Source organism: Schistocerca piceifrons, chromosome X, assembly GCF_021461385.2.
Source record: "Schistocerca piceifrons isolate TAMUIC-IGC-003096 chromosome X, iqSchPice1.1, whole genome shotgun sequence".
Taxonomy (NCBI): Eukaryota; Metazoa; Arthropoda; class Insecta; order Orthoptera; family Acrididae; genus Schistocerca; species Schistocerca piceifrons.
This window is the reverse complement of record NC_060149.1, coordinates 166,207,961-166,234,969: the sequence shown is the minus strand read 5'-3', so window position 1 is coordinate 166,234,969 and position 27,009 is coordinate 166,207,961. Positions and strand designations below refer to the sequence as shown.

At 41.6% G+C, this 27,009-nt stretch overlaps 1 protein-coding gene across 4 annotated transcripts in view; it reads right to left on the bottom strand.

The window, feature by feature from the left end:
• LOC124721254 (SCY1-like protein 2) overlaps positions 1 to 27,009 on the bottom strand; it is a 202,726-nt gene that overhangs the window by 10,270 nt on the left and 165,447 nt on the right. The window lies entirely within an intron of this gene.

The following is a 27,009-nucleotide window of genomic DNA, read 5'->3' as shown; positions in this document are numbered from 1 at the left end:
AGTGGCCTACCACATTCTCCACAAATTGGGTTGTTCATACACGGTAGTAACATACTTCCAAAAGCATTGGCATTGGGAGATATGACTGTACATCGCAATGATAGACCATGATTTTAACTTTCTCAGGGAGCAACCGCTTGCTCAACAAAAGATCTGTGCCTAAAAACTGGAAAACTGTGTAGGTCACACCAACACTTAAGAAGGGAAATACAAGCAATCCAATGGATTAGAGACCCATACATATCACTGATGTCAATTTGCAGCACGATTTGGGAACGCATACTGTGTCTGAAAATCATGAATTGCCTCAAAGAAAATGATCTGTTGATACAATCAGCATGCATTCTGAAAATATCTTATGAAGTAAGGAGTGCTATCGACAGGGGATCTCAAATTTATTCCATGTTTCTCGATTTCTAGGATTTTGATGCTGTTCCTCACAAGCAGAATCTAGTCAAATTGTGTACCTATCGAGTATCATCTCAGTTGTGCAACTGGATTTGTGGATTTCCTTGAGAAAGGTCACAGCTCGTAGTAGTTGATGGAGTGTGATCAAGTAAAACAAAAGTGATATGTGACATTCCAAAAGGAAGTTTTATAAGCTCTCTGATGTTCTTAATCTACATAAATGATTTAAGAGAGAATCTGACATACATTTTAGACTATCTGCTAATGATGCTGTCATTTAGCATCTACTAAACTCATCAGAAGATCAAAATCAATCACAAAATGATTTAGACAAGATTTCTGTACAGCGCAAAAAATGGCAGTTGACTCTAAATAAGGAAAAGTGTGATGTCATACACATGAGTACTGAAAGGAGTCCATTAAATTTCAGTTACACAATAAATCTTTCAAATCTACAGGCTGTCAGCTCAACTAAATACCAAGAAATCACAATTCAAGACTCCTTAAATTGGAATAATCACATAGATTATGTCGTGGAGAAGGCATGCCAAAGACCATGTTTTACTGACAGAACACTAAGAAGACACAACAAATCCACTAAAGAGACTGCTCACACTATACTTGGCCCTTCTCTGCTGGAGTAGTGCTGAATAGTACGCAATCCTTAGCAGATACAATTGATGGAGGACACAGAAAAAGTTCATAAGAAGGGCAGCTCATTTTGTATTATCACAAAATAGAGGACAGACTGTCATTAATGTAATGTGTGAATTAGGGTGGCAATCATTAAACTAAAGATGTTTTTCACTGTGGCGAGACCTTTTTCTGAAATTTCAGTCTCCAACTTTCTCCTCCAAACACAAAAATATTTCATTGGTGCCTACCTACATAGGAAGAAATGATCATTGTAAACAAAGTAACAGAAATCAGAGCTTGTATGAAACCATTTAAGTGCTCATTTTTCCCCACACTATTCGAGAGTGGAAAAGTAGAGAAATAGTGTGAATGTGGTTCGTTTAACCCTCTGTGAGGCACTTAAGTGTGAACTGTGGAGTAGACATGTAGATATAGATTTACATAAAGCACTCCCCCCCCCCCCTCTTCATAAGCAAATTATGGGGCCAAACTTGTTTGGCGGATTGTGAAATACACAATGCATCAGTTGCACCTCTTGCTTCTTCAAAGCACAACGTATGTACTAGACCTCTTGCTTCTTCAAGTTTTTCACATAATTCCTCATCCACCTGCTGCATTAAGTCATGGTGAAAAAGTAAAACATGTACCATGTTTATGCTCCTATGGGGTGCCGTGGTAACAGTTACACCTCGAAATTTTTTACAAGACAGTAACACTCATAACTGTGTAGGATTTTCTGTTTTAATTAAGACAGAGTGAATTTGTAATTTACTGAGCAAAGAGGGTTTTCTCCACAGACAATATTGGCCAAGTAGTTAGAAAGGATCCTCTGTTACTCTGGGTGCAAACCACAAACTGATGGAATAAGTCTCTGCAATTCTCTTGGTTTTACCTTCCTCCTACAGTGTGGCCAAGAAGCAAAAGTTCTTAGTGTTGTAATGATCTGTACTGAAGAATTCAGGTCTGTGCCACAGACTCATGACCACTGGCTGACAACTCTGGTCCTTTTACTGCATCAGATATCCACCATGATGCCACCTACTCTGCGTGAGGGCTTTTCCTCATGAGTGCCACCCAGGCTTAATGGCTACTGCTCAGAGTCTAGGTGTCACGAAATGAATAGGCACCTCCTACTTGGCATGTGCAGGGAGTTGACAGCTCAGCCATCAATAGTGCACTCTCTGTTTAGTCAGAGGGCTACCATCATTCTGGCACATGACAACTCACCAAATGGACTGGTTACCATGCTGGGTTACAGACACCCTTCCCTACGTGGCCTCCAGTTCTGTTAAAACCAAGATATGGGGACCGAACATGAGCTAAACAAAATAGGCAGTGTAAAATAGATAAAGTCGGAAATGTCATAACCATTGTCCTAAGAGGTTGTCAGCAGGGAGTCTGAGCCAGACACCAAGCCTGAGAAAAAATATGGTCACAGAGCAAGATTGCGGCACAGGAAAGGAGGAAGTGATGCAATGTCTTGGCCCCACGTCCACCAAGCACCTACTTACAGGAGAGATGAGAGCCCCCTGAGGGCAAAATGATGTCGGCCTGAGCAACTGACGCACAGAAAGCAGGGGAGGCATTTGTAGTTCCCCTGAGGGCAAAATGATGTCGGCCTGAGCAACGGACACACAGAAAGCAGAGGAGGCATTTGTAGTTCCTTCAACACGGGCAGCCATACCACACTTTCCCCACATTGCCGGATCTTCACACTCCACAATGGTGCACTCAAATTTCTCACACTTGAAACACCTCATTGGAGTTGGTGAGTCACTACTTTACTTTGATGATGATGATGATGATGATGATGATGATGATGATGATGATGATTGGTTTGTGGAGCACTCAACTGCGCAGTTATCAGTGCCCGTACGAATTCCCAATCTTTGCTCAGTCTAATCTCTCCACTTTCATGAATGATGATGAAATGATGAGGACAACACAAACACCCAGTCATCTTGAGGCAGGTGAAAATCCCTGACCCCGCCGGGTATAGAATCCAGTACTTTACTTTGAGTCTTAATAGACTCAGCTTCAATATAACATGGAAGAACTGGCAAATAAAATGTCAATATACATAATTGTCCCCCTAGGTTCCATAAACATCCTTCAAAGTTTTGGCATGTCCCTATTGGTCAATAGTGCAACAAGGGTTACCACAACAAGTTCATCAGTAATTGACCATGTGGCCACAAATATTGATATCGAAAAATGTGATGTAGCTGTAAAAGATCTCTGACTATCAGACCATCTCTGTCAAATAACAACAGTAAAAAAAAGTCAAGCATCGAATCATTCCCTAAACTACGAGCCTACAAACGACATCTATCACAAAAAAACCAACACAAAGCTGGGAAGAAGTGTATAAGGAAACCAATGTGAATATGAAATTCTCTGAATTCTCCACATTTTTTAAATTGAACTTTGAAAAGACATTTCCAAAAGTATGCATGTCTGTATCAACATCTGACAAAAACAGATGGCTAACAGCAGGTATTAACAAGTCCTCCCAAACACCTCAGTTCCACGAAAAAGATTCCCAATGACCCAGAATTCATAATTTCTATCATAGATACAAAAAGATCTATAGGATGGTGCTGATTGCTGCAAAAAGTCATTTAATGGCAAAACAATATATAATGCAGAGACTAAAAGCAAAGCAGCCTGGGATGTTATAAAAAAAAGGAAACTGGGAGAGGCAAACAAATGCAGAATAACATGCTGCTAAGACAGGGGGATGAAGTAATAAATGATACACAGCACTTAGCAAAATATGTAAATGAGCATTTTTCAAGTATTGCTGAGAATTTACAGCAAAAATTCCACCAAACAAATATAACAACTGTAAATAATATTGCACTAAATACAATGCCGTTACGTCCAACCACAGAGAATGAAGTCAGTAAAACTGTTCAACAACTAAAAAATAAAATGTCAGTAGGCTTAAATGAAGTACCAATGTGTGTACTGAAACAATACATAGAGATTATACAAGGCACCTTAACAAATATAATAAATGAATCTTTCACATCAGGGACATTTCCAGGACAGTTAAAATAGGCAAGAGTTTTACCTTTGCTTAAGAAAGGTAATGCAGAAGACATAGAAAATTACTGGCCCATTTCCCTGCAGTCAGCATTCTCAAAAATAATAGAAGCAATTATGAAAGGCTGATTAATGAATTACCTGAATAAATACAGTCTTTTAAGCGAATCACAGTTTGGTTTCTGAAGTGGCAAAAATATGGAGTCAGCCCTAGAATTCACAAAAGTTGAACTTGATGCTCTTATAAAGACGAGTGTGTCACAGGCATATTTTCAGATATTTCTAAGGCATTTGATACAGTCGACCATAAGATTCTATTTAATAAATTAGAAGCATTAGGAATAAGAGGGGTAGCTAACGACTGGTTCTGATCATACGTAACAGATAGGGTACAAAGAGTAGAGGTAACACATACTTCAAATAGATCTAAACATTTAGTAAAACACCTATCAGAACCAAAATATATTAATATAGGGGTTCCGCAAGGTAGCATATTAGGACCAATACTGTTCCTAATATACATCAATGACTTTCCCAGTAGTGTTACTCATGGTGAAAAAATCCTCTTCGTTGATGACAGCAAAATTACAGTCACTGAGAAAACAAAAGAACTTGCCGAGAAAGCAAATGGAACTCTCAAGGAAGTTTATGATTGGTCAATAAGTAATAAAGTGACATTGTACACAACGAAAACTAATGCCATGAATTTCAGTTTGAAGAGGAAAAATGACAATGTTAAATTAAATGTAGATGGCACCTCTATAGACTGTGTAACAAATGCAAAATTTCTAGGCTGAATATTGATTCTCAGTTGAAGTGGTGCGAACACACAAAGGGACTTGCAAACAGAATGTCATCAGCATGTTATGCCCTTAGAATCCTTTAATCAGTGTGTAACATGCAGTGTCTTTTAGTTACGTATTATTCGTATGTACACTCAATTCTTAGCTATGGAATTCTTTTTTGGGGAACAAATGCACAAAATATGAACAAATTTTCAAACTCCAGAAAAGAGCCATAAGAATAATAACCAAAAATGCTAGTTGAGTTCATTGTACAGAGCTAGACTTAACACATTTACCAAGGAAAAAATACACATAAAACTCAAAACCGCATTTTCTGCCAAGAAATAAAACCGTACAATAAATTACCAAAAGAGATTAAAGAAATTGCCAAAATACACTTATTTAAAAAGGCAGCTAAAACATACCTGTTATGCAATACATTTTATACATTGAAGGATTACTCAGATAAAACAGAGTAGGGGTTTCATAAAAAATGTTATACAAATAAATAATAATAATGATTATAAAATATCCAACATTCCACATAAAACCTTCACTTTGTTTTTTTCCTTTCGAGAAATACTTACCACCCCCAAGATATGCATAGCACAATACTAACGGCTCTTCCTCTTTCTGAGCTCAACATCTCACTCATAGTGGAGGGATGCTGACAGTTTTTCAGGATAGCAAATGGGAAGTTCGCAGTAAAGATAATGGCTCAGAGATCACCAGTGTGTGTGTGTGTGTGTGTGTGTGTGTGTGTGTGTGTGTGTGTGTGTGTGTGTGTGTGGGAGGGGAGTGAAGTGTTATGAAACAGTATGTGCATAGTGTGTGTGCAGTGACTGATAGTGAGATATGACTGAACAATGTGGCATTACATTATTTAATATGTTATTTGTAAAAAAAAGTATTGTATACCAGAAGTAAATCTAATGATTGCCTCTAACTAGAAGTCTGTAAATATATGTGTATACGAATTAGCTTATTTTAAATGGATCTAAATTTGTAAATACTTTGAGATGTCATATATCCTTGTAAAAAGAGATCTACACATGAATAAAGCAGCAGCTGCTGCTACTACTACTTCATTCTTTCTGTCTTCTTCTGTGTGCTAAATAACATCAACAACTATTTTTGTGCTTCAATACAGGCGACTTTCACAGCTGAAGCAATCATCATTAAATTTTTTTTCCATACAGGCAATCAAATGAAAATGAGATAAGTGGAGAAAAAAATAAGTATACTATTTATTATTTCAAGAGTAACCACCTTAACTGTTATGGTGATTACTTTTGAAGTAATAAACAGCCTACTTACATTTTTTCCCCTCAGTCTTACTTTCATTTGACTGTCCCCTTCTATTTAAATTCGTATTTAAGCACAAGGTAAGTTTTCTTTCTTTATTCAGGTACTGTAAAACAACTTGAATAATATTTTTGCTTTCAGAAATTTGACTGATCTTGTGGGAAAGTACCTGTAGGAAAAATATCAGATCCTCTTGTAACATATGCAGCATGTCATGAAAATAAAGTAATCAGTAAAATAAAGGGTAAGAAGACACAAAAGAACAAAATCCATAACTATAACATAATCGCGTCCAGTGATAACTGGTCAACCTTCATGCTTAGCAAACTGCACCACTGTGGACCATTTCTGCACATGCAAAGTCACGAGCACACTCAGTATTTAATAACTTTCCATCTAGCATAATCAACTGAGCATCAAAAATCACCAACCTACCCACAATACACTTGGCATATAATTTACAGCTAGCAAGTTACAGGCACACCCCAAAAGTTGTCAGTTTATAGGCTCAACAGTTGCTTGTGTAAACCAGGCTTAAGGAAACAATAAAAATAATATATTTTTTCTGTACCTATATTTCATTCGCTGAAACCCAAAAACATATAGTAATTCCAACTGTGAATTCAGGAGTGACTATATGAAAGGGTCTGGCATCTGAAAGAATGAAAATACTGAACAGTGCAATCTCTGTTTGGGTTGAAGAATATGTGGATGTTGGATGACAGGATAATTGCAAAGACAGCTATACAAAAAAAATTCTGTGAGCAACAACACAGAACTTAGAAAGAAACTGAGTAAGTCCAAAATGAACTCTTTTGGTAAAGAAACATTTTATGTTTTGCATTACTTTTCTTGAAACAGTTTCCTGTCATTATCTTTTTTTAGGGTGCCTTTTACTGCCAGTTACAAATTCACAGTTCTGTTTTCATACTTCCAATACTAACCTAGTTTTAATCTCACAATTACTTCACTATTCTCACAGGGTTTATTATTTTACTGTGAAGTTATTATTTATTCATTAGTAACATAATGTTAGATTAACCGTTCCAAAACTTGCACACCTTTGATACCTGTGCTCTGTGCTCTGTGTTAGACAGGCATACCTGACCTTGAGCCTTGCCACTTGCTCCAGCCTGCTGCTACCTGTGTGTTTTACTCTGTGTACCTCTCCTCCTCATGCCCTTCAAATACTGCTAGGAGCTGGCCATGCCTGTCTCCAGAGCAGCTGTTCTCGCTACCTGTAGGCTTATAGGGGAACTATTCATGACAGCTGTACACTATAGCCTGCTCATGCATACATGCAGTCCTTAGCAGCCCATTTGACTGAGTTCCACTAATTATTTCAGGACCTCAGCTTTCCTGTCGGAGATGTGGCTGAACCTGAGTATCCCTTCCAGCTCTGTAGGTCTCAATGGCTATGTTTTCCTCAGACATGACAGATACTACAGAGGAGGCGGCAGTGTAGCATCATATATATGCATAAACTTACTCCCCAAGGCCAAGCTCATGTCTAAAAATGAGGGCAAAGAGCTTGAATACTTCTTCACTGAAGTTAAACCAGTCAGCAAAAGTGTCTTATCTGTGTAATCTACAATCCATCCAAAGTTGGACAGCTCTCTAGCTTTGAATCCACTCTCTTTGGTCTTATATCTTTGTATGAACACACCATTGTAGCCGGAGATACGAATGTAAATTTTCTCAACAACAGTCATTCTGTGTCATAATTCACATGTATACTTCCCTGCTCAACTGCTTGCACTAGGGCCTACTCATCATATAGCACACATTCATACCTCTATTTGAAGATCTCTGCACCTGGCTTGTCTGCACATGACGTAATAGCCATGAGCTACTTGTTGCACTGTCCGAAGAGAAAACCCCAAGTGGTGCCCTTTATGAAATTTTAAGCGCTTTAATACGTCTGAGCTTATAGTCATGATATTTCTTGGCAGGTACTGGTAGGAAATAACTTTGACATAAATTAGAAGTATCTAATTTCACTGAGAGACTCAATAATTTATACAGTAAACACACATCTACAAAAACTGTGGAAGTCTTGAAAAAACCTGCACCATGGCTTACAGATCACCTCACACAATTTATAAGTGTCAGATATGCAGCACTCAGAATATATGAACGGCACTTGACCTCTGACAATCATCTCACTTACAAGTAACTGCGTTAGACATCCTGTGAGAAATGCAAAACTCAGGTACAACACCCATTTAGGTGCCACACAAATCGCTCCATTTCTCCATGACTATGTTGACTGCATTGTCTTCTGTGTCCCCATGACACACTTTATATACCCTCCACTGCTACAGCTGAAACTTGCTGTCCGAGTGATTACTGCACACTGACACAGAAAACAGGTGGTCACATTAATGTGACTGGACCATTTATGATGAAGCAGCTCTTGAAAAGTAACAAACAAAGCTCAGGAAAAATTTATGGATGACATCAGACAGAGTAGAGAAGGTATTAAATAAAGTAGGGAAACTCAGGATATACTCACAGAAGTAGTTAACAAAATCTGTGAAAACCTCACTGTAGGGATTTGATAGTTTAACAAAAAATTCTGAAAACAAAATGAGAAGATAGATCACTTAAATGAAGAGTTAAAGGATGAGAACAATGAAGTACACAATGAATGCAAAAAGGATATATGAGAAATGAGAAAAAGTCTAAATGAGCAAATGCAACAATGGAATAGAATTTACGGAGCTCAGAGCACAGATAATAATTATGGAAACAGACATAAGTGGCAAGACCTATTCCAATGCTAAACACGTAGAGGAAATTTAATGATGACGTTTTGCAACTTGATTCCGAACAGTAGACCTGCACGCAATATGCAAGTGCTGTATTAGTTGAAAAGGAAACAGAGAGACAAGAAATCGGACAGCAACCACACAGCAAAGCATGATGACTGTTACATGATGGTGATGAAGCTGGAAACCACCTAGCAGGAATAGAGGGTAAAGAAGTACTCATTAATTTAGCAAATTTCATAAAATTTAGCCTGGACAGAAGATGGTATCTAGCAATACTTCCTTGCCCAGATTAAAGACATAATGCCTGATGTGTGGGTTGATCACTGGAAGACAAACTTTGTCTACATGTGCATCTACACAGATACTCTGCAAATCACACGCAAGTGCCCGGCAGAGGATTCACTGAACCACCTTCACAATAATTCTCTATTATTCCAATCTCGAAAGGCATGCAGAAAAAATGAACTCCTATATCTTTCCATGCGGACTCCGATTTCCCTTACTTTATCATCATGATCGTTTCTCCCTATGTAGGTCAGTGTCGACAAAATAGTTTCACATTCGGAGGAGAAAGTTGGTGACAAAAATTTTGTGCAAAGTTTCTGCTACAGCAAAAAACATCTTTGTTTAAATGATGTCTGCCCCAAATCCTGTATCATGCCAGTAACCCACACTCCCCTATTCCACAATAATACAAAATGTGATGCTCTTCTTTGAACTTTCTCGATGTACTCCATTAATCCTATGTGGTAAGGATTCCAGACCACGCAGCAGTACTCCAGAAGATGACGGAAAAGCATAGTGTAGACAGTCTCTCTAGCAGATCTGTTAAATTTTCTAACTGTTCTGCCAATAAAACGCAAGTCTTTGGTTTGCCTTCCCCACAACATTTTCTGTGTGTTCTTTCCAATTTAAGTTTTAATTCCCAGGAAGTTTCCAGATTCCTTTTAGCACTCATGTGGACGACTTCACACTTTTTATTATTTAGGGTCACTGCCAATTTTTGCTCCATACAGATATCTTTTCTAAATCATTTTGCAATTCGTTTTGATCTTCTGATGAGTTTTCTAAATGATGGCTTCTCACACTGTCTCCAAATGTAATTATATAGGAAAGAAGCAACAGAGGGCCTATAACACTATCTTGGGGAACACCAGAAATAATTTCTGTTTTTCTCGAAGACTTTCCATCAGTTACTATGAACTCTGACCTCTCTGACAGGAAATCCTGATTCCAGTCGGATAACTGAGACAATATTCCATAAACACACAATTTCACTACAAGCCACTTGTGTGGTACAGTCTCAAAAGTCTTCTGGAAATTTATAAATATGTAATCAATACGAAATCTGTTGTCAATAGCACTCAACACTTCATGTGTTTAACACTTCATGCGAGTAAAGAGTTAGTTCTCTTTCACGTAATGTATAATATTCGTTTCAATATATGTTCCAAAATCCTGCTGCATATAGACATTTATGATATAGACCTGTAATTTAGTGGATTACTCCTGTTATCTTACTTGAATACCGGTGTGACCTTGTGATGAAGCAAGCTCAGACATTTTTACTTCCCTCTTGTTGTGTTATCTGCCTCCTTAAATTTGTTTTTTCACTTTTAACTAATTACCATCAACATATGTGAGTGTAATCTGCATTTTCATGAAAGAACAAGATTGGCCCTCAGTTTTAAAGAAAATAACACAAGATCTAATTTTGTGCTTAGTTTTATGTATGTAATTGATTTTCTAATTTATTTAGATTATTCCTAGTTAATACTTTCGTTATAGGGTGAAATCATTAATTGTTTTGTAATTTACATTCTATTGTTGACATATAAACAAATATAAATTCTGTACTAATTCTAAATATTTGGAGGAACAGCTAATAGTACTCTTAAAGGATCTATTTGGTTCTATTCGAAAACATGTTAGCAAAGCCTTCCAAAGTAATTAATAGTTTTGTCAAAAGTATTGTTTCTGTCACTATATACGTTAATTTCATGATTTAAACAAATAATTTGTCTTACCCTTATAGTAGAAGAAACTGTTAAAAAGACTGCATTTTTCGATGTATTCAGTTATTTTAATGAGTTAAGTTTTAATTGCAATGTTTAATTTACAAACTTCAAACAATGTATAGTCTCAGCACCTATTGTTGTAAGGGTATATAAGGGCCAAATTTTTGGTCCCTAGACAATCAGTCCACAGCAGAGTTTCAGATGAGAAACCTGTGTTTGTTAGAATGACAACAATGCTTCAACTTAGCTGTGAAATAAGTGTTACACAATTAGGCCATGTGTTAAATAATGACAGTGTCTGATCCATACGTACCTTTCTATTCATCAAGAACTGTGAACTTTGTGGTTATGTTTTTACTGCTTATACATATTCAACAGTGAACTATTGTAGCAGTATGTGGATTTTCGCCTGGAAACTATTGATGAGGCTTATCAAAAATTGAACACTAGTGCACTGGCCATATAACTGAGTATTATTGGGGGATTGTGAACAGTGATTGGTTGGTTGGTTTAAAAGAGAGGGAAGGGACCAAACTACGAGGTTATCAGTCCCTTGTTCCGAAGGAAACAATGGCACAAAGGTGAGAATAAGACCATGAGACAACACAAAACAGAATGAAAGGAAAAACCCCAACAACGACTGAAGGGCAACAAACACTTAAATGAACAAAAGGGGCAATAAAACCACAAAGACACAACAAACAGATAGAAGAGGTTAAAACAAGAAAGCAGGTTACCATGGCTGGCTGACCATGAGGATAAAAAGGAAAAGCCAACCACTCTGCACCACATTAAAACCCCCACCCTGAACGCACTAGGGTGGAGGACACACAGGGGCAAAGGACATGTTCTAAAACTTAGAGCAAATGACAGAACTCACCCTCAAGAATAAAATGTAAAACTAAAGCTGCTGTTGAGGCATTGTCGCCCAACACCAAAGGTAGGGTGCTGGAAAATTAAAAGTCCGCCGCAGAGCGACAGAAAGTGTGCAGTCCAGCAGGAGATGGACGACTGTCATTTGTGAGGCACAGCAACACAGAAATGGGTCCTCGCAACAGAGGAGGTAACCACTTGTCAGCCGCATATGGCCAATGCGGAGCCAACAGAGAACCACAGAGCCCCTGCGAGAGGCGCGCAAGGAGGTCTTCCACACATTCGTAGTTTCCTTAATGGCACGCAGCTTGTTGTGCGTACTGATATTATGCTATTCCGTCTCCGAAAGCTGCAAATCCTTGCAGCGTAATACTGAACACAGGTCAGTTGCAGAGAAGCCGATCTCCATAAGCAGTTTCCATGTAGCCTGTTTGGCCAGCCAGTCAGCAAGTTCACTGCCTGGGATTCTGCTGTGACCTGGGTTCCAGACAAAGACCACTAAATGACTGTACTGTTCCAGGGCATAGATGGACTCCTGGATGATCACTAACAAAGGATGACAAGGGTAGCACTGGTCGATAGCTTGTAGGCTGCTCAAGGAGTCAGTACACAAGAGAAATGACTCGCCTGGGCATGAGCGGATGTACTCAAGAGCACGAGATACGGCCACCAGCTCTGCAGTGACAACAACGCAGCTATCTGGCAAGGACTGTTGTTCTATATGTCCTCCATGAACATAGGCAAAGCCAATGTGACTATCAGCCATCAGTGTAAACCAGTATAAGTGACAGCGGAGAGTCGCAGAGTTAGCCGAGTGCTTTGGGCCATATGAAAGGTCCAGGTGGAGCTGCGGCCTAGGCGTACACCACGGAGGTGTTCGTGAATGAACCTCAAGTATAGGTGGTAAAAGCAAGGACTCCAGTTCGGAGAGAAGGGATTGCACAGCAACTGCAATTGTAAGCCCTGACCCGGGCCAGCGATGTGGGAGATAAACCGCCGTAGGCAGGAAAAGTAGACAGTAAATCGGATGTGCAGGAGAACTACGAACATGTGCAACGTAACTGGAGAGCAAGTGCGCATGCCTAACCTGCAATGGAGGGACTCCGGCCTCCACCAGGATGCTGGTCACCAGACTCATCCTAAAAGTTCCTGTCGCTAGGCGAACGCTGCAGTGGTGCACTGGGTCAAGTAAACACAACGCTGAGGGTGCCGCCTAACCATAAACCATACTCCCATAGTCAATGTGGGATTGAACAAGGGCACTGTAGAGTTGCAGTAGTGTAGGGCGATCTGCACCCCAGTTGGTGTTGCTCAGGCAGCATAGGGCATTAAGGTGCTGACAGCACTTCTGCTTAAGCTGATTGAGGTGAGGAAGCCAAGTCAATCAGGCATCGAAAACCAGTCCTAAGAATCGATATGTCTCCACTACAGTGAGTGGATCATCATTAAGGTAAAGTTCTGATTCCGGATGAATGGTACGAGGCCGACAGAAGTGCATAACAAACAACTTTGCGGCTGAAAACTGGAAACTGTGGGCTGGAGCCCATGACTCTACCTTGTGGATGGCTCCCTGTAGCCACCGCACAGTGACGCCAGTACTAGTGGAGCAGTACGAAATGCAGAAGTTGTCTGTATACAGAGACAGTGAGACGGACGACCCTACAGCTGCTGCTAGACCATTAATGGCCACTAAAAATAGAGATACACTCAATACAGAGCCCTGCGGGACCCCATTCTCCTGGATCTAGGCCAACTATGGGAGGCACCAACTAGGACGTGGAAAGTACGGAGCGACAGGAAATTTTGGATAAAAATCTGGAGCGGGCCTCGGAGACCCCACTCGTATAATGTGGCAAGGGTATGTCGTTGCCAGGTGGTGCCATATGCTTTTCATAAATCAAAAAAGACAGCAACCAGGTGTTGGCGTCTGGAAAAGGCTGTTCGGATGCCAAACTTGAGGGACACGAAATTACCAATGGTACAGCGAGCCTGGCCAAAAGCCGCCCTGACATGGAGCCAGTAGGCCACGTGACTCCAGGATCCAACCCCACTGTCGACGCACCATATGTTCCAGCAGCTTACAAAGAATGTTGGTTAGGCTGATAGCTATGCACAACACGTGGGTTTTTACTGGTTTTAAGCACCGGAATGATGATGTTGTCCCGCCACTGCGATGGAAAGACGAAATCGCACCAGATCCGGTTGAAGATGAGGAGATGTTGCTTTTAGTCGGATGAGATATGTTTAATCACCTGACCATGGATTCGATCTGGCCCAGGAGCTGTGTCAGGGCAATGTGGAAGGACACTGAGGAGCTCCCACTCTGTAAATGGGGCGTTATAGGGCTTACTGTGACGTGTAGCAAACAAGAGGACTTTCCTTTTCATCCGCCGTTTGAGGGTGAGAAAGGCTGGGGCGTAGTTCTCCGACGCAGAGGCTAGAGCACAGTCCTCAGCAAAGTGCTCAGCAATCACGTTTGCATCAGTAGACAACAAGCTATTGATGTTAATACCAGGGACACCTGTTGGGGTCTGGTACCCAAAAAAAGTCTGATCTTCGTCCAGACTTGGGAAGGTGATGTATGGCATCCTATGGTCGAGATGTATCTCTCCCAACACTCCTGCTTCCGTGTCTTGATAAGCTGGCGAACACAGGCATGGAGCAGCTTAAAGGCTATGAGGTGCTCCAAGGAAGGGTACCATTTATGCTGCTGTAGAGCTCGCCGATGCTCCTTACTTGCCTCAGCGACTTCAGGTGACTGCCGTTCACCGGATGCACCCTAAAGAGTAAGGGATCGTGTTTTCTCCTGCATTCATGACTGTTGTAGTCACCTGGTCAACCATCACATTGATGTTACCGTGTGGGGAAGAGTCAACGGTGACCGCAGAGGTGAAAGTTTTCCAGTGCGCCTTGTTTAAAGCTCATCTGAGCAAGTTTCCGTGGACCTGACGGTGGAGCAGCGACAGGAAGATGGGGAAGTGGTCACTACCAAACAGGTCGTCATGTGCTCTCCAGTGGATAGATGGGAGAAGTTGTGGGCTGCAAATTGATAAATCATGGCCGAGTATCTATCATGAGCAATCTGAAATGTGTGACAGCCCCAGTATTTAAGAGGCAGAGGTCGGGTCGAACTATGACGGAAAATTTTCGACACCTCTGCCTCAGCCAGTAATCATGGTGCCACCCCACAAGGGGTAATGGGTGTCAAAGTCTCCCAAAAATTGGAAAGGTTTAGCGAGTTGATCAATCAGTGCAGCTAATACATTCAGGGGTCCTGCACCATATGGAGTAAGATACACATTGCAGACAGTTATTTCCTGTGTCATCCTTACTCTGACAGCCACAGCTTCAGGGACACAGTTGCACTACAGACTGAGTTTATGACAAACGCAAACTCCACCTGACACTCTATTATAGGTCGCTACGGTTCCTGTAATATCCCTTATAGCCATGGAGGGCAGGGGTCCGCATTGGCAGGAACCAGGTTTCATGGAGGGCAATGCAAATAGCAGGTATAAAGCTTAACAGTTGCTATAGCTCAGCTAGGTGGTGGAAAAAGCCGCTGCAATTCCACTGGAGGATGACATCATGAGACTGGGAATGCACAGAACCTTCAATGAGGTAGTTTACGCCTCAGGGTCACCTGCTGCCACCGACTTATTGCCGGAGCAGTCTATATCCTTTGTGTCTGAGGGTCCGGCAAGATCTGGGTCCTCAGCGGACGCCAAAATCTCCACCTCATCCCCAGACGCAGTACTTGTAGGTAGCTGTGGTGTGGGTGCCACCGCAATTTCCTTGGTCTTAGTGGTCTTCTTTTTGGACTTTTCTCACTGCTCCTCAGGTTTCTCTCGCTGGGAGGACTTCAAGGATTCAGTCTCAGGGACTGAGGAGGATCGAGAAGCCCTATGACCACCTGCTTTTGGGCACTTCAGCTGCTGGCTGGCATCATCTTTCCCACTAGTGAGTGACCCAAGGGATCCCTTCCTCGTGAGAGGAGCCAAAGAAGACTTACTCTTCTCCGACTGGGAAGTGGGGACTGGTGTCCCCAGGGGTTGAGGGAGGGGGAGGGGGGGGCAGTGCTCCCAAGGTAGGTTGTGCGGGAGCAACAGGGGGAGGGGGGGGGGCAATTGCCCCCCACCATCAAGGGGACAGGTGTAGCCTTATGGCTCTGAGATCCCACTGGAATTCGCACAACTGATGGGGGCTACAACTGTTCTTGTAGCGGCGGCAAACGAGGTGGTCATAGCCACAGGATGTAGGCACTCATATTTTCTCTTAGCCTCAGTGTAGGTCAGTCAGTCCAAGGTCTTGTATGTCATAATTTTCCTCCCTTTTTTAGAATTCTGCAGTCTGGCGAGCATGGTGAATGATGCTTACTGCAGTTGACACAGATGGGAGGTGGGGAACATGGAATATTGGAATGTGATGGACGTCCACAATCTCGACATGTGATGCTGGAAGTACAGCGGGAAGACATATGGCCGAACTTCCAGCACTTAAAGCACCAAATTTGGGGAGGAATATATGGCTTGACATCACGGCAGTAGACCATCACCTTGACCTTCTCGGGTAAGGTGTCACCCTCGAAGGCCAAGATGAAGACACCAGTGGCAACATGATTATCTCTCGGAACCCAATGGACGGGCCGCACGAAATGAACACCTCGCTGCTCTAAATTGGCGAGCAGCTCATTGTCAGATTGCAAAAGAAGGTCGCTGTGGATTATAATACCTTGGACCATATATAAGCTCTTGTGTGGTGTGATGGTAACAGAAACATCCCCAAACTTGGTACAAGTGAGTAAAGCCTGTGACTGGGCAGAGGAAGCTGACCCAGAGGGCATTTTGGACAATGCCCTCCACCTCCCCAAATTCATCCTCTAAATGCTCTACAAAAAAACTGTGGCTTCACTGAGACAAAGGAGTCCCCAAAAGTTCTCATACATATGAGGTACTGGGGTGAATAAGGTTCACTGCCATCCTTGGCCTGGCGTTCCTCCCATGGTGTGACCAGGGATGGGAATGATTTAGGGTCACACTTCCTTGCATTGTACTGAGACTTAGAATGCTTAGAGACTGCTGGTGTTTGATCACCAGCAAGTGATGATGTGATACGCTTCATCGCGCGTCACCCGCGCTGATGCCACCCATTCGAACCAGGGGGTCTCCCCACGGGCGCCACCCATCTGCAGCAAAGGCCATCTGGCAGGATGGCCACATCTGGGAGTCCTGATATCCCATGATGACAGGCATCTACTCTTTGGCATATGTGGGGAGTTAACGGCACAGGCATCAGCAGACCGATCCCTGTGTTGTCAGGGGGCTACAACCGATAGGGCACATTGCAGCCCCACCACAACAGACTGGCTACCGGGCTGGATATCAGGTGCAAACAAGTCTATGGTCATCATCAGCGCAGAAAGCGACACTGCATAGTGCGTAGTGGAAAATGCACCCAGGAAGGTGTCCTTGCCAACAAGATGGAGAATGAGAGGGACTGCAATGAGACGACAAGAAAGTGGGCTACAGATCTCAAGGCACAATGGACACAACACACCATGTAAAGCACCCTTCCCCAACTGGCTCGCTCTTCGTGAAAATTTTGAAGAATGGAGGATTCTACAGGGGACCATCACATAAAGACCAAAACATGTGAGACTCCTTGTAGTCACCTCTTACGACACGCAAGAATACCTCAGGCCTATTCTTACCCCCGGACCCACAGGGGGCGTGAACAGTGAATGATAAGTACTGTGAAACACAAATGTGCTCCTGTTGGCTATATCATTTAAAGTAGTCAGTGTTGTACTTCCACAACCCATTTTTCAGCCAGTGTAGCAATGCAGTACATTGACACTGGGGGGGGGGGGGGGGGGGGTCGTCGTCACAACCTGTGCAACTTACCAGTCTTTGTGCACAGATCTTTTGTCGAGCAAGCGGTTGTATACAATTGTTGAGTATGAGGTTATTGTATCAGCAGAGTCTGGAAGGAACCAAATTGGTAAGCAGTTCAGACTGGATGACTTGCTTTTATTATTTGATTTGAGCTGCTTCATTACTCCGATGATATCTACTTCTAAGTTACTCATGTTGGCAGCTGTTCAGAATTCAAATTCTGGAATATTTACTGTCTTCCTTGGTGGCAGTAATTCAGAAGGCTGTGTTTAGCAACTCTGCTTTGGCAGCACTGTCGTCAATAGTACTTCCATTGCTATATCACAGAGAAGGCATTGATTGCGTCTTGCCACTAGCATACTTCACATACCATCAGAGTTTCTTTGGATTTTTACTGCCAGATTTTGAGACAAAATTTCGTTGTAGAAACTGTTATAAGCATCTCACATTGAAGTGTTCACTAAATTTCAAGGTTTTGTAAAAGACCGCCAATCCTGGAGATTTTGCATTTGTTTAAATTTAACATCCTTTTTCCGTTGTTTCTGCAACAGTGTTCTGACCCATTTTGCATACCAAGGTGATTAGCACTTTTGTTTGTTAATTTATTTGGTATAAATCTCTTACTGGCTCTCAATATTCTTTCTTTGAATTCAAGCCACATCCGGTCTACACTTACATTGCAAATTTGGAAGAAGTGGAAATTCTCTCTCACAAAGGCGGTGAGTGAATTTTTATCTGCTGTATTGAACAGGTATATTTTTCGTTTATTTTTGGAGGATTTGGGGGTTACAATATTCAGTCTCGGTACTACCAACCTGTGTTCACTAATCCCTGTATCCATTTTGATGCTCATTATTAGCTCACGATTATTTGTTGCTATGAGGTCAAGTGTGTTTTCACAACTGTTTACTATTCGCGTGGGCTGATAAACTAATTGCTCAAACTAATTTTCAGAGAATGCATTTAGCACAATTTCAGAAGATGTTTTATGTGTACCTCTGTATTTAAACAGTTATTTTGGAGCTCTGGTACTTTTCTGACACAGCTACAACAATTTACAACTGTTATACCAATGGTTCCTGAATCTAAGTTCTTCCTGTGTGAAACCTGCACCCTTCGACACTGAAGCCCATTTTGTGTTTCCCCAAGAGCCTCTAACCTAAAAAATTGCCCAGTCAATGAATGCCACACAGGCCCTACAACCTGTGTAGCCGCCTCCTGCAAGCAGTGTAATCCTGATCTATTCGCGGAACCCGAAACCCAACCTCCCTATGGTGCAAATCCAGGAATCTGCAGCCTACATGGTCGCAGAAGGATCAAAGTCTCTGAATCAGACCCTCCACTTGGCTCTGTGCCAGAGGTCCTCAAATTGATCCTTTTGACTGTTGCAAATGGTGAGCTCTGCTTTCATTTCGCAAGCAAGACTGGCAGCCTTTACCACTTCTGTTAGCCATTCGAAACCAGAGAGAATCTCTTCCAATTCAAAGTGAGACACATCATTGGTACCTGACATGAGCCACCACCTGCAGTTGGCTGCACCCCGTGCTCTTCATGGCATCCAGAAGGACCCATTCCACATTTGTAATGACTCTACCAGGTATGCACACTGAGTGTACACTGGCTTTCTGCCCCTCCTCGGCAGCCATGTCCCTAATGGGCCCCATAATGTACCCAACACTCGAGCTCACAACTACCAATAACCCCATCCTCTGTGACTGTCTGGATTTTGCAGGCTGAAAAGGTTTCCTCTGAAACAGGACAAGCAACTGCATCTTGTTAAGGGACAGTGTCAGCCACAAACAGCAGCTAAAACATGTTTGTCAGACTAACCAGGGAGGCTTTTGTGTGGCACCCTCTGAAGTCTTTCACCAGCTGTCATGCTCCGAGGTGACCTCCCACTTGACCAAGGGTAAAGGGTAAATTTCAGAACAAGGAGCAACTGGGCTGGTCACCGGTGCTTACTGATCAGCGGACTCAAACATGCTGGGCATCCATTGGATCCCCACGGCTGGCCCACAACAGTGATGCCCATCCACTGCAGCTTCAAGCAGTGTAACTGAAGCCATCACAACCTGGAGCTGAGACTGAAGTGTCACCAACTCATCTTGCATCCGCACACAGCAATCACAGTCCCTGTCCATACTAAAGACAGTGGCAAACTACACTACACAGTTAAACAAATTACATGTGTCTAATAAATTAGATGAATACGCGCAGATTCAAAAAGTGAACTAATAAAGCACTCAGGTGAGACTAAATAATTTTCTCCTGATTACGAACTTTTAATATGTCACAAAATTGGTTTACTTCCCACCACAAATGAAAACACAACAACAGTGTCTATCAAATATTAAATTAACATGCTCAAACTCAAGGAACTAAACTACCAAAGCACAAAGATGAGACTATACAATCCAGTCCTGGTTAGGAATTCGTAAAAGTCACAAAATTGGTCACCTCCTTGTTGCTGCTGCTTGTGTCTTGGCTGGCTGCTTCCGCCTGACAGTCATATATGGAAGGAGGTGCACGATTGTAGGGAATGAAGATTGGTCTGAAGTGTAAAACGTATGTAAATTTCCACAGAGAATTCTTAAACCAGTACTGGTCAGAAAAGAAACAAAACTACAATCGTAATAGCTCATATTAAAAAAGAAGATACAGGCTCAAATGTGTCAGGTGCCTGAAGAAATTTTTACATGAACTATATGAACAGAACTTGTACTTCTGTGAGCCAAACAGTACAGAAATGATGAGGTTATTAATGACTTGTAAACTGACAGTGCCAGCACATGAGTAACTCACACTTATCTGAAAGGATGATGAAGAAGCTAGGGCAGCTAGACATGTCAGAATAAATATTGCAAGTCATAGAATCTGAATGACATGAAGGACAACAAATGGATGTGGAAGAGTGAAAGAACGAAGACAGGCAGAACAACTGGTGAAATGGTGACAATCATGTGGTCATGGTTTCTGAGGAAGTTAAAATGGCTATAGAGGCAGCAGTGGTGGTTTGTCTGCCATTATGTTGGGTGCAGGAGGGCAGTGGTGACACGAGGAAAACAGATTTCAGTTCCTAATGAGGTCTGATTGAAAATTGTAAAAGCTAAACCACTAATGTTGATAATATGTAAAATGGAATGGATGGGTGGATTAGTGGATGACTTAATGTGGGAAGATGGAAGACAGCCTGAGAAACTTTGTACTCCATTATAGAGGGCAAGAGTTTTGACATAGAGCTTGATATTTTACTAGATTCAGGGAGTCCTGTTAACACATTATCCAGAAAGTTACATATGAAATGGTTGGAACAAGGAGGGGCAACACCATGTCTTCTGGTGTTTGAGGTGTTTACTGATGGTGCAGTAAGTACAAAGAGTAAAGCTGTGAAGAGCAATTTTGGTTGTTGTAAGAACTAAATAGAGAGTTTATGATGTTTGAGCACTGAGCTGGGATGGAATGGTTAGTGAAGCAGCAAGCTCACTTAAATTATTTTAGTGGAAGCTCAAACGGTAATAAATGAAGGAGGAGAAGAAGAAGCAATTACATTTAAGTATGCTGGGGCAGCATGGGAATTAATAGGGGGGGGGGGGGGGATGGACAGAGAAAGAGAAGAGAGATGGACCAAGAGAGGGGGGAAGAGCATGGTGGGAGGGGGAGGGGGAGGGGAGGGCACGAAAAGGTGGACAAGGAGAGGGGCAGAGAGAGGAGATGGAGAAGATGGACAGAGAGAAGGGGAGGGGTGAAGGAGATGGACACAGAGAAAGGGGGTGGAGGGGAGAAGTGTGTGTGTGTGGGGGGGGAGGGGGGGGGAGAGAGAGAGAGAGAGAGAGAGAGAGAGAGAGAGAGAGAGAGAGAGAGAGAGAGAGAGGAGGGGGGGGCTAATAGAAGATTCCAAATACATATTTGTGGAATGCTTCGCTAGTTATCTATATTCAGCTGACAAATGGCATTCTTGCAGAGGTTGTTTTAACTTTGAGGATAGGACAGCCTAGTTGACTCCTGCTGGGACTGTTGTGTGCTTGAAGGTAACACTTTCCAACCACATTCATACAGCTTCTCATTTACGATATAGACAATGTGCAGGCTAACTTTGTAGTGAAGAATGAGCAGTCTACTCTCGAGCAAGTAAAGTCAGCTTTAGTGCTATTGTTTTGTTCAGTTGTCAACTGCAGTCACTGCAGCGACGCTTTGTCCAAATGGAACTCATGTCTGTAAAGATTATTCCACAGCAATCATAAGCAATGATCCTAATTTATTTGACCTCTGACTGATGTTGTCGACATTTTTTATCGTGGATAGGACATTGGCAGCCCTGTGTAGGGCAATACAACTGAGATTTTGGGCTCTCGTAAAGATAAGTTACTTAGATTGTAATAACAGTTAATTTTGCACAAATTACTATTACAGGTATCACTTTCCCTTACATATTAGTCCAGAAAATGTAAAAAGATTGTAAGGTCAGGTTATAGTCTTATATTTGTTTACGTTTTGGCACAGTTAACTTAGAGAATCCCATTTAATTGTGCTGTTTTTCTTTCTAACAATTTAAATTGACTGTGTTAATAATGAGTGAAGTTCATATTTCTTTGAAGACACTTAAGTCATTTGATTTAGAAAATTTCACACTAGTTGTTTGTTTACATAGAGTATGTGTACAGTACAGTTACATTCTGTTGTGGTTATGTTAATTAACAGATACTACAGTTAAGTGAGTGCTAAGTTTTTGCTGCAAGCAGAAATAAGATACTTCTTACATTATATTACACACTTGAGGTGCTAACCTGTTGGCCTAATTTTTGCTTCTCATAAAAAACAAAAATTTGTATAGAGTAAATTGTGTTAAGTGATTTAGTTCTGTTTTGAAGTGGGTAATCTACGTTGTGATGTGTGATACATGTGGATGTTGCTGTAGGATACCAAGTCTGTGTGCTATCCAACTATCAACGGAAGATAAAAACAATGTTCAGATCACAGTCCAGGAGAAAACCATGTAGTACTGGGTGGTCATCACAAAGTACAACAGAGAGCTTAGTGTAAACATCGACTGGGTGCAACAACTGAGACTGTGGCAGCTCAAACCTGCTATGGCTGTTTAGACATGTGACATGGTCTTTATCCTTCTGCACCACACAGAGAAAACTTGTCAGACTTATGCATAATTATATAGATTGATCCACCAATACATCTGGTGGAATTACAACCATGTGATCAGTTGCATGCAGATTTTGTGTGTCCATTCCATGGGATCATGTGGTTGATTTTAATAGACGCATATTCTCATTTCCCACACGACGTCAAAATGCAACAGATCAAGACAAAGGATACCACGGATAGATGACCTCAACACTTTTGCACCCCGAATGGAATCAAACGTATTAGCTCACATCCATTTCACCCTGCCTCTGAGGGCACAGCTGAAAATTTTGTGTGAATGTTTAAAACATAGAGAAACTAGTGACATTTACACCTACCAATTCTGTAGTCTGTATTCCATTTTATCCAGCAACACCAATGCACGATCGCAACTCTCACATGGATGTCCTCATTGTTCTCTGTTAGATGTGTTGCAGCTGCAATCAGTACAAGGAAAAGCAGCCACATCTTTTAAGGTGGGCATCCCCTGCCCATGCACACACAATCGGACATACATCTGGCTGGGGATGAGGCAGCATGTCCATGTACGGTCACTCACTAGCTGGTCCTGGTGGCTATGCTTCAAGGCATCCTTCGCCAGCACCAGAACCAGCTCCATTTGTGCTATCTGGGGCAAACTATCTTTCCCACCCCAAGGAGAAAACAACAACAGACATGGCGTCTGCTTGCAGGACAACACTGCAGGTTGTGTTCATCTGGTATTCCCAGTTCTCCAGTCATCACCCATGACCTTACTGGATCCGGACCCAGATGATACACATATGTCAGTCGTCTGTTGTCATAGCCCAATAACGACTAATTGTGCCACACTGCCCTAACAGATACATTAATCATATGTCGAACATTGATTTCTGTGGTTATTTCACACAGTGTTGTTCGTTTGTTAGCACTGATATCTCTATGCAAACTGTTTCAGCATAACGTCAAGTGCAGGCACATTGGTCATGTACATTAGAGCAGAGAGGGCTGCGAGACAACGTCAGCCAAATAGTACACTGACTGACCCCTTTCTAGGACGACATCGAGACAGTAGCGGCCTCCAGGTGAAGAGCCTCACCCGAGTTGAAGTCCACAGCTTGTGGTCTAGTGGCTAATGTTGCTACCTCTGGATCATGGGGTTCCGAGTTAGACTCCTGGCCGGATTGGGGATTTTCTGTGCCTGGGGAGTGGGTGTTTGTGTTGACCTCATCATCAGGCGCTGATCATCGTGCAGTTGAGCGCCCCACAAAAGAAAAATCACCAACCGAGTTGAAGACTAGCAGTCCTATGAGATCTACAGCAGTGACTTAGGAACAGTATAATTTCACTTGTATTAGGAGTTGTATATACTGAAGAGACTTCCTATTTGTTGGTCGCTATTTGATTGACACACACCATTGTAAATTCCCAAAGGTAAGTATTGTCATTCATCTTACTGTAATAAAAATCCATTAATACCATTTGCTTGAATTGTTGTCTAGCAATCCGAGAAAGCAGGTTTCCTAGGCACCCCATATTCGACGAGAAGGCAGAACACAACACAAACGCCACTGCTCTCAGTCGTTAGGTGAAGGCCGTCTACCACTGCATGTCCTTGGTTTGAGGTAATGCCTAAAATTTGGTATTCTTGGCGCACTCTCGATCTCTGAATATTGAATTCCCTAACAAACTCCAAAACTGAATGTCCCGTGCTTCTAGCGCCAGTTACCATTCGGTGTTCAAAGTCTGTTATTTCCAGTCATGTGGCCATAATCACATGATGTGCCTTTTCACAGTATCACCTGAATACAATGCCAATGTACTGCCCTTTTATACCTTGTGTACGCAATACTACCACCATCTGTGTATTTGCATATCGCTATATCATGGCTTTTGTTACGTTAGTGTGAAACAGTATCAGTGACCATATAGTTAAGCATTTGGGGCCTAACCTGTTTAAAACGTATGATTATTTCTCAGATATTCATCATTTTAAATCTCATATGGATACATGAATGCTGCTCCTAGCCTATTACAATGTTCCTTAATACTGCAGTTTTTTTCTCTACAAACACTTCTCACTTACTCATGACCTATTATGCCTGTAATTAAGAGCCCAGAATTTCTGTGCAGGTTTCTAGCAGATTAAATTAGATATTTAGTCTCATTGCTAAATTACACCTCCTGAGGGTCGTCCAGAAAGTAAACAATGTTCGCACACCATGTCGGACACCAATCCCCCAACCACTGCAATCACAAGTGTGCTGATTAACTCCTTCCCATATCTCAGTGTTAGCCAAGATTTTTTGCTGAGTGGTCACGCTTTTTTGTACTATAACCTTTCAAAATGGCAGCACACATTGAAAATTCCACCAAATAGAAAGTGCTTAATCTCATTCATTTTCTGAATACACCAAATGTTTGGCTTATTGAACTTTATAGGCACATAAAGAATGTTTAATGTGACACCGCAATGTACAAGTCTTCATTGAGGAAATTGTGCATTACGTTTGATCAAGGAAGAAAGAGTGTGCAAGGGTAAGGTCAGGGTTGAAAGCAATCAGTTATTACGGATGACGAAAAGCCAAAAACTGAAGATAAAATCTTCACTTTAAGCACAACACATGAATCTTTTCCACAAATTTCATGATCAATCCTACAAAATCAATGACAGAGCATCGCGGGTACAAAAAATGTGTCTTCGGTGGGTGGCTAAGAATTTGACAGATGTCCATAACACAAAACAGTTGGGGGCCAACCCTTGAATTGGATGATCCTCGTGCATGTGAACACAATTTTGTATTTCCATGCTGAGACATTTATTCACTTAAGAATTCCTGGACAAACACCAATTCTTGGATTTGGGAATAATTTAATCATAAAATCAACCAGTAAGAAGTAATTGTCTTTTTTTTGTTAAGTTTAACTACTGTGATGCCCATTTTTGATCTTAATTATAAGTCACTCTCATCCATTTACATATTTTTGCTTCCATTGTATGTTACCCACTTCCACCTACATTTACATTTATTCTTTCATTCAGTATCGACATGCAATTCTACTTTAGTAACTGCTACAGCGCTGTTTGAAGAAAGAGTAATAGAATTACTACACTGATGTTTATGGCTACCTTTGTTTGTAACACTCCACACTTTTAATTTTTATTTTGTGAAAACCCATTTTTTTCTTTCTTCAGCTAACACTTATACACTATTTGGGACATTTCAGATGTTTACTTTCTTGTTTAGTAAAAACAGCACAGTTTCAGCAATTCAGTGTCACTTTTCAGGACTTAACATAATTTAATCTTTCTAGTTCACTGAATATATTAAAACCTTGTTTTCTTCATGTACATAGTCCTTCATGGCCACTGGAAAATCATTGCTGACAAGCCTTTTTTTTTTTTTACTTTTCATTTCCTACAAGATGAATTACTGATCTTGCGTGTTTCTGGAGAGATGTCTGCCTACACTGTTCAAGAGGTGTCTTCTTTGAATTGCTCTTCAGTCAACAACGTGGTTCATTGTAGAATGCCTTCCATAAATTTATGAAGGAGGATGAGTGACCATTTTCAGTATATAATGTCCACGTCACCCATTCAATGCCTCCATCCTGTAGTGCAGGTTGAAGAATCCATTGCAAATACAACAAAGACTGGGCTAGTAACCATAGTGCTGTTGCAATCAAGACAACTCGAGGCCATGTCCAACGTTAGTTGGCAACACATCGCAAGAATTCTTTGAGCGCCAAAAATGGCCATGCAAGACCATGAAGCTAAAGTTCAGCTCAGTTGGTCTTGGTCTGGGAAAGAGATTACACCGTGTCCTGCCATGCAGACTGTTTGTATTGTGTTTATGTATTTTGCTGTGGACCTTAGACTCTGATTTTTTATTGCATTTCATGACTGACTCAAGTAAAGTAAAGATAGATTTACAGACTACTGGTACAGATTAATCATTTGCCCTTATGAAAATCGTTGTTCTGCTACTCCTGGTCACCTGTCTTCCTACGCTGGTATCCCATGGGAGGATAACACAGTAACAGCTTGATACAGGATTTGAGCCTTCACATTCCTCTTTTAGATTCAACACTGTGCTGATACAGTAAGGCATTTAACTGCAGCACAAGTGACTTTGAAGAAATATGTATTACT